Raw genomic sequence first — 8,779 nt, 5'->3', positions numbered from 1 at the left:
AAGTCATGACAGAAAATCTGCTACTACATTGGCTCAGCTTGGTTTATCTAATATCTTCACTTTAAACTCCTGCGTGAGGAGTAGCCAACATGTTAATCTACCAGAAATAATAGGTTTATTCATCAAGTATTTTATAACAGAGTGGTCAGTGTAGACAAAAACCTCATAGCTTGTAATATAATGTCAAAATTTATTAAGTGCATACACAACAGTAAGCAATTTTTTTTCAGTGATAGTATAATTCAACTCAACACCCTACAAATTCTTACTAATATAGTAAATGGTATGCTCAACAGTACATTCTTTTTGTCCAAGAACTGCCCCTAAAGTAGTATCAGATGCATCAGTATGAATGTGGAAGGGTAGCTTCCAATCAGGTCCTCAAAGAATAGGTGTCATTGTCAAAACATCCTTCAATTGCTGGAATGTTGTTTCATGGTCTTTTGTCCACTCAAATTCAGCTTTCTTTTTAAGTAGATTATACAAAGGAGCAGCAAGCCTACTGAAATCTTTGATGAATCTCTTGTAGTATCTGGCATGTCCAAGAAAACCTCTAACATCTATTTTCTTGGTTGGTGTTGGAAAACTAATAATGACAGCAATCTTTGTAGGATCCACTTGAATTCTAAAAGAGGAAAGTTAGTGCCCAACAACAACTCCTTCTTCCATCATGAAATAACACTTCTCACTATGTAAAGAAAGGTTGTATTCTTGACAACTTTTTAATACCTTCTCCAATTTGGCATGAGCTTGTTTAAATGTGTCACCATTTGTAGTGAAATCATCCATATAGATTTCAACACCATCAGCAGCTATGTTAGAAAATATGCTAATTACCACTCGTTAAAAAGTTGTAGGTGTATTACATAATCCAAATGATAAGATAGAGTAAGCAAATTTTCCCCATGGACAAGTGAACATTGTCTTATCCTAGTCTTCTAGAGAGATCTAGATTTGACTATAGCCACTGAAACCATCTAGAATTGAGAAATTTATTTTTTCCTGCTAAGTTATCTAGTACTTGATCACTGAATGGAAAAGGAAAGTGATCCTTTTTAGTGGCTTTATTAAGCTCTCTATAGTCTGCACATACTCTCCATTTTCCCTCCCTTTTTGGAACAATAACTAGAGGTGACACCCACTGGTGATTAGAAATAGGATAAATAAATCTGACATTAAGAATTTTTTGTAACTCTTCTTTGACCATATCTTTTAACGTTGGGTTTACCCTCCTCTAAGGTTGTCTTACTGGCTTACATTCCGAGTTGATAAATATCTTATGTGTACAAAGATTAGGATCTAAACCTGTGAGGCCTTGCCCCGATCCTTCGTAGCCTTAGTTATTACTTTATCTTTTTGTTACTCTCGACTCAAGATGTCGAGACATTATCAGATACTTGAACATATCATATTATTTTATGTTGTGTGATGTTACTTTCAAATATTTGATGTTTTGTCATTTAATGTTTTATGTATATGTATGTTGATGAAATCAGTAAATGTAGGATTGATACTTTGATTAAGAGATTTTAAATGGTTAAGAATTAAGTAGGATGAAGAAACCCTGATTTATGTATGTTTCAATTTATGTAAATTCTTGATACGTATATATGTACATGTGATTTTCAAGGCTACTGATGTGTGCAATGAGTGTGCAGATATTTTAGCTGAGGAAACCGACGGAGGAACAAAATTGTTCTCTATGTGCTAATTTTGGAAACCTTGTTGTTCGTAATTCACGTATTGTACTGTGAGATGTATGTATGTATCTTTCTGTGTTCAGTGAATGTCAATGTTCGTAACTATGTTCTTTTAGTGTCGCTTGACACTTGTGAATTGTTTGTGCTCTTTAGCGTGCTAGTTAGGGTTAGCTATGTAACCTTTGGACCCAAGTTGGTTTAAGTTAGTGTCAGTTTGCTTTTGGGTTCTTAATCGAGGTTAGTCTTCCCTTAATTCGGATTAGTGTTTAATCTGCAATGATAGAGTAGTTAGAAGGTCCTATTTTATTCCTAGATTTTTTTTGGCTCTAAACCTTTTTCCTAAGGCTTAAAACATGATATTATTATACCCTAAGGGTATGGGTATGGGTTAGGGGTCTTTTCCAACCCCTAAGCCCCTTTTTTTGACTTTTGAGGTCACTCAAAAAGTCTCTTTTTGCTTATGTGCGAAAATTGCAAGTGGTTGCCATGGGTTGTCTCACCCCACCTCCACTTAGTGTTTAACCAGGGTATGGGTTGAGTTAGGAGTTTCTAGAATTGCTAGTGGGTGGAAGTAGTTATTGCTCCTTTTGGGTGGTTGAGTTGGAAGCTTATTTAGAGGCCTTCATTGGACTAGTTGAGGTTGTTACCCAATCTCTACATTTAGAGAGGAGTTTCTTGAAGACTGAAGCAAGGAAAGGGAAGCTCTACTCAAACTTGTTCATTTCCATTACCTCTTTGTGAAGGTTGAAATTATCATCTCCCTTGTTCAGATTTCATTCTTGTTTCATGCTTATGCTACCTTGTTGTTGTTTGAATGTTTGTATGGTTGTGGGTATGTTGGGAAGATTTGAAAACCATGTGATTTTGGATGATTTTGTTTCATGTTTATGTTTGAAATTTTTGAGATTTTTCTTGCATGGGTGTTTTGGTATTACTCACCCTTGGAGAGGGCAGAAGTGACCAATTTTGGGAAAGGTCTGTTTAGTCAGACTCCAACCAGTGTAGAGTCTCTTCTCAAGATGAGAAGAGGGAGAAAGGGTAGGGTGTTATGGTCCCCTGCCTGTCAGCACAAACCTTGTATGATTTTGGTATGTTGAAATGGAAGAACGGAAGTTCTTGGTATATAGCCCCGATTAGGCATCTGTTTGGTGTTGTGCTTGACTTCTCCTGGTTGGAAGAATCCACCTTTCCCTAGTATTGATTCATTGTGAATCTTATAGTGAAAACCTTGTATGAATATGCATGTTTGATTTGTTTCTTGGTCATGCTTGTTATCACCTGATCAGATTTTGTTTCCTCCACGATTCGTAGAAATGTGTTGCAGAATTGGATATGGAACCCTTGTTGAGGATCATGAAGAGAATTCAATTAAATTTTTGAAATTTGGGATTGATATCCTATGTATATGAATTTTAAACCTTGTTTTAATTGGCAATGAAGCCGGGTTTTCTTCCTGATTCTTTCTCGGCTGAGCCCTTGAATCAGGTTTTCCAATAAAATTAGTGTTTGAGTAAAATTGTTTATCTTGTGTTTTAATCATAATTTTTAATTTAGATGGATGCACATCAAATTAGGATGAAATGATTATGGTTTAAATAAGTAAAATTTCGAGTTTTCTTTATGTTGAAAAAATGAAATTTATGTTATGAATGTAGGTTCAGTTTCAGGATTATTGGAAGCAAAACAATTCTTGCATTATAGTAAATGGATCATTCATATTCTTAGAATATTTATTTTGTAATAGCTCCTATTAGATCTTTAAAAAAAAAAAAGATAACCCCTCTTAATAAATCAATCAATTTTTAAAAAATATATATATACTTAGAAAAAATTTATTCTTAGAGCAAAAATGCTCACTGCCTTTTGTATGAGGAGCAAGATTTATTGTCTTTTTCCACAGAGCATCAAAAGGATTCTATTAATATTCCATTTGAACTTGTTAATATTAAATGTTTAAATAAAATAAATATGAATAACTAAGATCTAATATCCTAAATATCTTATTCTACCAAATAAACTTTAAAACATTACTCCTCCACCCATAACCCTTGAACCAAGGCGCAGCTTTTGGAGACATAGTCAGCAATGTACATGGGGGGGTGATGCCACCATGTCCCCATGTCACATCCCCTTTATCCTTCTCAAGTGAGCACTCAACTTGGAAGAAAGAGCATTTAGTTTGTTTTAATCAAAGCAAATAAAATCATTTGAACTGCCATCTTTTTCTTGGGCCGCCCACCTATCCTTGGACTGACGCAGGGTCAGTAGTGGGGCAGCGTACCATGTTAGCGCTTGGGGAAGCGCAGGTCATGGGGTGATGTGGCGGCTAGGGGATGTAGGGATAGAATAGGGGTATAAGGGGGTTAATGATATGTTAAGGGTAGGTTTAGTTGTTAGTTTTTATGTTAGTATATTTTGTTAAGTTTTATTTTAGCATAGTTTGTGTATGTTTTAATTATTAGTTTTAAAATTAAGTTAGTTTTAGTTTAGTATTATGTTATATTGTAAATTAGTTATGTTAAGTTTTTATTATTATTATTATTATTAATATTTGTTCGAAGTTTCATTTTAAAAGATAGCTAGTCTTAAAATTAAGTTAATCTTAGATTTACATCTATATTGTTAGTTTAAGTTAATAATTTTGTTAGTATAGATTGAGATTGGATTTTAGTGTTAGTTAAATTTAGTAAGTTAATTTTTCTTTTATTATGTCAATAATTTTACTATAGTTTTCTTAAATGAAGTAGTTGTATAATTAATTTAATTTATATGTTTTGCTTTAATTCGTTGATTATCATGTTTTGATAGTTTAGTCTTTTTTATTAAAGTTCTTAAATTTGGTTAAGATGAATGTCTAAATGACTAAATTGTTCTATAGTCAAATATTGATTTATAGTTAAGCATTTATTAAAGTAAGTTGTAGTGTAGTATTTGTTATGTAGATTTATTATAAATGGTTATATTGTTCTTAAATTGAAAGTTTGTATTATTTTACCTTGAAATGCTTTAGGTTGGTAAAGGTTGTAAAATTAAGTGAGATTATTAGATTAAATTTTATTGTTGATTTTTCAGCTAGAGAATTGTTTTGTATTAAGAGATCTAAAAATTTTGATTTAATCATTCTAAGTTAAGATAGATTACTCTTAAATTAAAATAATAATGTAGTTATTGTCGATATCAGTTTTGTATCGAGAGTTCATATATAACGATTCAATTCCTCCTTAAAACTATAAAATTAAAACGTAATGTAGAGAACCTGTACTTAAACTGTTATCAATTATTTCAACTTAGAGCATGTTTAATTATTAATTATTATTCAAAAGAAAATTTTGTGTTTTGCCCTTGTAGTTTGGGCATGACAAAACCCTTCATGTTAGTATAGTCCCATGCAAAGGCTTGTTGACTATTTTGCAATAGTTTAATGATACTTGTCATCTCAGATGCAGTAAGTTCATTATTGATATTCAGTTCTTTTCTTGTAGAAATCTCTACTTTCTTCACTTTATACATCATTAAAGTCTCTGGTATTTATGGAGATTTAATTTCATGGGGTAATAATGTATGAAGGTAATCAAATGCTACAGGAGATTGAGGTGCATCACATTTAGGCAATATAGTTTGCAAGGAGCTAGTAGGATTTTCAGAAGTAGACTCCTTAGAATCATATTGATTAGTAAAGATTGTTGCCAATATATCATCTTCTTCCTAGGACACAAAAAATGGGTTTCTTTCTAGCATCATGAGCTATTGAACAGAATTAGCTTCTGGAAGATCATCACCAAGATCTAGTCAAGAAACTTGGTCAAGATCTAGTTGAGGTTGTGCAAGAGAGTACAAAGTTAACTTCTTAGTATTGGTACCATATAATATTGTCATTTATCCTAATTAACATGCAATGCATGCATCTGTAGTAGCCAACCAAGGTCCTCCTAAGATTAATGGATATCCTCCAAGGGTGCCTCTTGGTGACAGCACAACAAAGTCTAAAGGAAAATCTAGGGAATCCAAGGTTACAATGACTTCTTCTATCATACCATCAGGTTTGATAGTTCAATTTTCATACCATCAGGTTTGACAGTTCAATTTACCATCAAGTTCGACATGCAATACATGCATCTGTAGTAGCCAACCAACGTCCTCCTAAGATTAATGGATATCCTTCGAGGGTGCCTCTTGGTGACAGCACCACAAAGTCTGAAGGAAAATCTAGGGAATCCAAGGTTACAATGATTTCTTCTATCATACCATCAGGTTTGATAGATCAATTTTCTGCTAACTGGAGTATTGAAGGAGTATCCCTTAATCCAATAATGCTATGTCTTAACAAGACTTCTCTACTCATGACATTAATTGATTCTCCTAAATCAATCAAAATATTGTGAATTTGGATGCCAATTATATGTATGGTAACAATAGGACTTCCTGGATCAGAATATTTAGGTATGAGGGCTTTTCTTAACATTAAATTAGAAAATTGTCCCAACACATGGATAGTAGGAGGATCCTTTTTCTTTCTAGTAGACTACTTGACACATGCTTGCTTTAAATTTTTATTGTAAAGGGGAATCTCCTTAAGCGCATCTAATAAGGGAATCTATATAGTCATTTGCTTAATTTGGTCTAGGAGATCAGTTGCTATAGGGTTTGGTTTGGATGGAGTTGTAGGAACTAACCTTTGTGGAAACTGAGGAGTAGGTGCTTGAACAGATGGAGAAATTGGGACATCAACTAGTTGACTTGTTGCACCATTTTTAGTATCAGTGACCTCGATTGTAATAGGTCCTTTAGGTGCAGGTAACTTGGTTCTGGACCTGAGATGAATATCATTGACCTATAGAGAATAAGCTTGCTACTTATTGTTGGGATTTGGTGCTAGCTAAGTAGGAAGTTGTGTTTGCTTATATGGGCTAGCATTAACTATAGGAGGTAGATGCATTAGGGCTTATTGCTAAGGCAAAGGCATTAGGGCTTGCTGCTAAGGTGATTGGCTTGGCCCCCACTGAGGTGGTTGTTGCCAATTCCCTTAATACAAAGGTTGTTGATTCAGGCCCCACTGAGGATACTGGTTGTTTTGTTGAGGCCATTGAGTATTTTTCTAGGGATACTAAGGTGGTTGATGGTAGGCTTGATTATACTAAGGTTGTTGATTGGGCCAATTATTATACCAATTCTATCCTTGAGGGATAGAATTTGGGGAAATATTACATTGCCACTAATTATTATTATAACCAAAATTATTCATAGAGTCTTGAGGCATACCTTGTCTCTGAGCCCATGGTCACCTTTGAGCAACATAAATCACTTTTCCTATATCCTCATCAATTTTCTTTAAACTCAATGGGCATTGGTTGTGCATTTACTACAACAATGGTCTTGCATGTGCAGTTCTTCTTTCTTTCTCTGCAATGAGAGAAAAATTCAATCAGCATGGCATTAGCTTCATCCTTTTTCCTTTGAGCTTGCATGGTATCTAATTGAGTAGCAACATCATTAATAATATCTTGCTTGAAGTCAAACAATGATTTAGATAACTCCATCTTTGACACTCCTGACCCACCATTGGTCTTATGTGGTAGGCTTCTCAGTCCTCTACCTTTCTTCATAGTAGCTGTTGAATAGTTCTAACATATCTCCTTGATGTCATTCCAAGTTTTTTGTGTAACATCTCCTCCAGCCATTAAGTCCAGGTCTTACATGCTTTCTTCTTGCACACCTCTCAGAAAAAGATGCTTTTTAGATTCTTCATTTAGGTTATGTTGTGTATTTCATTGCACATTAAACAAGAATCTAGAAACATAATCTTCCAAAGTTTCACCCTCCTTTTGTAACATTTTAGAAATGTCATCCCCCTTCATATCTTGACCTTTGTAATATTCTTTATATTTTTGAAGAAACAAGTTACTCATTTCAGTCCAGTTTCCTACAGTATTTGCACCCAATCCCATGAACTATCATAGAGCAGCATCCTTCAGAGTAGATGGAAACAATTTCAACTTATGGGCATCAGTTGTGTAGTCATAGCTCCTACAGAGAATATCAAACTCAAAGAGAAAGGTTTCATGGTCTTCTATAATAAGTCCATAAAATTTTGGAAGTGTAGCAACAAGAATGTTCTTCAAATTTTGGTTCCCTTACTGAGGTGGGATAGGAAAAGGAAAGGTAGGGACATCCATTTTTGGAGGAAGAGGTGGTGCTTGATAGATAACAATGGCTAGTGGATTATTTTGATATTCAGGCTCATCAAAAAGTTCATTCAAGTGGAGTGATTCTTTTGATTCAGTGTCATTGTTAGCAAATGGATTTTGAAAGGGTTCATTGTTGTTCTCTCCTTGGGGTTCATCTAGTTCAAGTTGAAAATGATTGAATGGTTCTTCCTGATTATCATGAGGAATGAATATTCCTAAGTGGTCTCTTCTTCTATGCATAACATGCTTCTTTACTACTTAACTCTATCAACTAGAAAGACTAGTTTGAATTAACACCATCCTCGGCAACATCGCCAAAAATGCTTGGCCAAAGAAAGGGATTAAAATCCTACAGCAATGGACTACTTAACCCAAGATTGGACATCTCAAGTGGTTCTTACCCAACTCTTTTTGACTCATTTATTTTATCAACCAGAGATGTAAAATTGAAATGGTGTTTGCAAAATATATGCTTCAAACTTATCTCAACTTAAGAACTACTCTAAGGAAACTCAAATGCTTAAGCTACAAGAGATTTAAGCTAAAGCTGAGAATCAAATCTATTTTAACAAAGCATAGAAATACAACTAGAATTACTTCAACTACCTATGCTGCAAGAACAATCCACTAATTCTATTATTAGTGGTTACAGGAACAACAAAGTCTACCTTGGTTCTATTTACTGAAAGTAAATCCTATGCTAACTAATTAGTTCACTTCCTATGTGGGCCCCCACAGAGAAATAAAGTAGAATAACTCAGAGATGAAAACTTAGAATGTTCATTTTATTCATAATAGTGATAAAACGTACATACTGATGAACAACAAGATTGTATTTAGTACTCAGCAAATTCTTCTATTGAAAAATAACTAAAACTTAACACCTCTAGAACA

Source organism: Cupressus sempervirens, chromosome 6 (genome assembly GCF_028749045.1).
Source record: "Cupressus sempervirens isolate cs-2001-9-10 chromosome 6, ASM2874904v1, whole genome shotgun sequence".
NCBI lineage: Eukaryota > Viridiplantae > Streptophyta > Pinopsida > Cupressales > Cupressaceae > Cupressus > Cupressus sempervirens.
This window is presented reverse-complemented; position numbering follows the sequence as displayed.